Raw genomic sequence first — 5,531 nt, forward strand, 5'->3', positions numbered from 1 at the left:
TAAAAAACGATTTATTTCAAGGTGCACCGTATACCCCGAGCATTAAAAGCGAATAGGTAACGAATAGGTAACAGGTTATTTACCGAGCGCTGGAACGGGTACATGCGCTCTAATGGGGTCATTTCATCTCTAAGAACACATTGTTACCACCTGAGACATGAACACAATTAAAACACGATTTATTTCAAGTTGCAGCGTATACCCCGCGCATTAAAAGCGAATAGGTAACAAGATTATTTACCGAGCACTGGAACGGGTACATGAGCGCTAATAGGGTAATTTCATCTCTAAGAACACATTGTTACCACCTGAGACATGGACATAATTGAAAATCCTTTTCTAACAGGTGAAACGTATAAAAAAATGTATTATAAGCGAATAGGTAACGAATAGGTAACGAATGGATAACAGGGTATTAACCGAGTGCTGGAACGGGTACATGCGCGCTAATAGGGTCATTTCATCTCTAAGAACACATTCTTACCACCAGAGACCTGAACACAATTAAAAAACGATTGATTTCAAGGTGCACCGTATACCCCGCGCATTAAAAGCGAATAGGTAACGAATAGGTAACAGGTTATTTACCGAGCGCTGGAACGGGTACATGCGCTCTAATGGGGTCATTTCATCTCTAAGAACACATTGTTACCGTCTGAGACCTGGACATAATTGAAAATCCTTTTCTAACAGGTGAAACGTATAAAAAAATGTATTATAAGCGAATAGGTAACGAATAGGTAACGAATAGGTAACAGGTTATTTACCGAGCGCTGGAACGGGTACATGCGCTCTAATGGGGTCATTTCATCTCTAAGAACACATTGTTACCACCTGAGACATGAACACAATTAAAACACGATTTATTTCAAGTTGCAGCGTATACCCCGCGCATTAAAAGCGAATAGGTAACAAGATTCTTTACCGAGCACTGGAACAAGTACATGAGCGCTAATAGGGTAATTTCATCTCTAAGAACACATTGTTACCACCTGAGACATGGACATAATTGAAAATCCTTTTCTAACAGCAGAAACGTATAAAAAAATGTATTATAAGCGAATAGGTAACGAATAGGTAACGAATGGATAACAGGGTATTAACCGAGCGCTGGAACGGGTACATGCGCGCTAATAGGGTCATTTCATCTCTAAGAACACATTCTTACCACCAGAGACCTGAACACAATTAAAAAACGATTTATTTCAAGGTGCACCGTATACCCCGCGCATTAAAAGCGAATAGGTAATGAATAGGTAACAGGTTATTTACCGAGCGCTGGAACGGGTACATGCGCTCTAATGGGGTCATTTCATCTCTAAGAACACATTGTTACCGTCTGAGACCTGGACATAATTGAAAATCCTTTTCTAACAGGTGCAACGTATAAAAAATGTATTATAAGCGAATAGGTAACGAATAGGTAACGAATAGGTAACAGGGTATTAACCGAGCGCTGGAACGGGTACATGCGCGCTAATAGGGTCATTTCATCTCTAAGAACACATTCTTACCACCAGAGACCTGAACACAATTAAAAAACGATTTATTTCAAGGTGCACCGTATACCCCGCGCATTAAAAGCGAATAAGTAACGAATAGGTAACAGGTTATTTACCGAGCGCTGGAACGGGTACATGCACTCTAATGGGGTCATTTCATCTCTAAGAACACATTGTTACCATCAGAGATATGAATTTAATTGAAAATCCTTTTCTAAAAGGTGCAACGTACAACAAACGTACTATAAGTGAATAGGTAACGAATAGGTAACGAATAGGTAACAGGGTATTAACCGATCGCTGGAACGAGTACATATGCGCTTATAGGGGTATTTCATCTATAAGAACACATTATTACCACCAGAGATATGAACACAATTGGAAATCCTTTTCTAAAAGGTGCAACGTACAACAAACTTTTTAAAAGCGAAATAGTAACGAATATTTAACAGGGTATTATCCGACCGCTGGAACGGATACAAATGCACTTATAGAGTTATATCACCTCTAAAAGCCCAAATCTTCCACCAGAGACAACAAAACAATTGAAAATCATGTTTTAAAAGGTGAAACGTAAGATACACGTATTATAAGCGAATTATAAGCGAGTGATGGAACGAATTAAACAAGGTAATAGCATGCTCCGAAACGATGTACACCCTGCTTACATGTTTAACTCTACCACATTATGTAAGTATGTGCCTGTCCCTAGACAAGAGCCTGAAATTAAGTAGTTATCGTTTGTTTTTGTGTTACATATTTCCGTTTATTTTTTTGTATATGAAATACGGCCGTCAGTTTTGTTGTTTGAATTGTATGAGGTTGTCATGTCTGGGCCTTTTATAGGTGACTACACGGTTTGGGCTATGCTCATTGTTGAAGGCCGTACAGTGAACTATAGTTGATAATTTCTGTGTCATTTTGGTCTAATGTGGAGTGTTGTCTCATTGGCAATCATACCACATCTTCGTTTTTACGCAAGCGCTAACACGGTGATTTCATCCCGTCGAACCAAGATCCATCTTCAAACATACGGACATAAAGCAGTTAAAAGGTAGAACGTATAAAAAACAAGTAAGGAACAAATGCGTATCGAACATGAAGTAAAAGGATCGGTTGAGCACAAACACATATAAATAGGTCATAAAAAGATCATTTTACCTCAACCAATTCAGAACTATTACCATATGTAAGACTATTAACAACTAGATTTGTAATTGCTAGCAATAACGGAAGGCACCCCTTCCCCTATTACCAGGTGAGCGACAGCCATTTTGACAATTCCAAAGTCAAATAGAGCATCTACAGATGTCTAGTAACATTTTTGCAAAGTTTCATTAAGTTTGAACATTTTGAATTTTTGATATTTTTGCTGTTTCCATGGTTACGGCGGCCATTTTGAAAATTCTAACTTCAAAATCCAACTCTGCCTATGCCAGTTACCATTCCTGTAAAGTTTCGTCCAGTTTGCGGAAAATTCTTATTTTTGAAATTTTTGACCTTTTTGCATTGTTTCCATGGTAACAAGACCTATATTGGAAATTCCAACTCCAATGTTGCTCATCATTACTGTGAAGTTTCATGAAGTTTTGAGCATTTTTAGAATTTTGAAAATTTTGGTGTAGTTTCCATGGCAACATAGTAGTTCCAATGATCGCCAAAATCATCCAACACCTGTATATAGTGGGCACCTACATTGTTTTAAAATATGATGATTCTGAGTTGAAGCATATCCAAACAGTTCACCAAAAACCAAAAGCTCATTTTTTTCACAATTGTGCCGTTTCCATGGTAACGGCAGCCATATTAAACTATTCCATGCCATAATTAAAAAGGGGGAAGGATATTAAAAATCAAATAAGTAACGAATAGGTAACGAATAGGGAATAGGGAATAGGTAACGAATAGGTAACGAATAGGGAATAGGTAACGAATAGGTTACGAATAGGGAATAGGGAATAGGTAACGAATAGGCAACGAATAGGGAATAGGGAATAGGTAACGAATAGGTAACGAATAGGGAATAGGGAATAGGTAACGAATAGGCAACGAATAGGGAATAGGGAATAGGTAACGAATAGGGAATAGGGAATAGGTAACCAACTTGACGCCCATATCGTTATACAACTTTTGTATTAACTTAACAACAAAGACCGTTCTATATATGCAGTTAATAACGGTTCTCCCTCTAGTCAGTTCAGAAATATCGGAACAATCGGACCAAAAGTGCAGACATTATTTGAATACCACAAACTAGGAAAACAACTGAATTGTTCAACCATATGTAGATACCTTGTATATGTAGTTTAACTACACAGATGTGCATGTACAATTATAATTTAAAAGTTTTAACCTATGAATTATACAATGTATATAAATAGGGATAACAGAGATCGTCAATCATACCACACAACATAACACACCACATCAAACAACAATTTTTCCAACAATTGTTGTAGTACATAATTCCTCCGAAAATTAAGACTCAAGCATCTTGACCAAATGGCCTTAAGTGGGACAAGCACCAAATCTGGAAGAGTTAAACTAGTTTTACGTGCTCCCAAAAGAATTCCCTTTTTTCAAGTGTTTATTCATCTTAGGGTCTGAGCAATTCTGAAGAAAAAAACAACAAAAAGAGTTATAGAGGCACAACAATCATAAAATTTTACTTTCAATTTACAACCTACAATTTCTATTTATGGGATGGAAGGCCGGAAGTGTTAATACTGCCAATTGGAAGCTGATGGTTATTTCTAGACAATAACGTTTTGATTTTAAACAGTCCTACCAAACATCCTGCCGCAGAGTATTTCCTAGGAGTTTCAAATGTGCAGACACAGTGACTCGCCCCAGTCGCACAGTATTTGATTTTTCTTCCCAACTCTGATCTGACGTAGCTGCGTTTAATGCCTCCCATGGAGCAAAGCAGACACCCTCACAATATTAGATACTAGTAGTGGACGCCTATGTCAAACTGTTATATAATAAAAATGTAAAGTTACTGTTGACTTAATATATGTTAACGTGGTAAATTAAAGATGTTATAAGAAAATCAGAAACACAAAATTAGATATGTGGTGATATCTTTTGATTAAGATTAATATTTGAAAATCTTTGTAAATATATGATATATGATTTTATATTTGACAAATCACATCTCTGTAATACAGCGGATTGAACACTCAGAAAGAGGCAGACCTAGAATTAATGCTTTGTGACGTGTCAGTTTGACAATTGTTTATGTCGTAAAGTTTTGATATAGCAAACATAAAACTTCCTGTCGTGAAAAGTTTGACCAATATCTATCTTAGATCGATAGTTTGGTGTGAATGTTAATATGTTCAGTGACATCCGCAACTCTACTATGATCATCACGATAATCTTTTAACAAGTGTGAAAGTTAAATACATTCTTGTCGAATAGTTGTCCTCTTAGCAATACTGTCCTTCTTTTTATATGGATAAGATGAAAGTAACCTCCTTTACAAAGGTTGTTTGACTTCGTACGTCTAATATATCAAGACATACTTTAGCCTAACAACAATGAACTAACGGACGTTTTTAAATAATTTTCTTCAGTAAACGAGGCTGTTTATTGTTTGAAGTTGCATTGTTGCAAACTTAAATTATAAGAAGATAACTGTTCTTCATTCATACATTTATTTTACAAGAGACAATTACTTACTGCAATGTTTATATCAACCATTCTATATACTAATGACATTGGAAACACGTCTTGTTAGGTGTTTTATTGTTCGTTTGTTTGATCTTACAGTTGATCTCTAATTAACTGGCATGAAATAACGTGGTTTATGTCAATCAGGCAGCTGCTATAGGATTTGACCAATAACGTTATACGTAAGCCTTATACGGAAAATAAAACTAAGTAGCGAATCAATGGCTTGTCATAGTGTAAGAATATAAATATGATTTAACATACAGGATATTTTATTTCCTCTTTTTTTATTATCTAAAGCATATTGATCGGATTCTAAATGTGCCAACTTGACGAAGAAAACGTATATTCACT

This window comes from Mytilus galloprovincialis, chromosome 4 (assembly GCF_965363235.1).
Source record: "Mytilus galloprovincialis chromosome 4, xbMytGall1.hap1.1, whole genome shotgun sequence".
Lineage (NCBI taxonomy): Eukaryota > Metazoa > Mollusca > Bivalvia > Mytilida > Mytilidae > Mytilus > Mytilus galloprovincialis.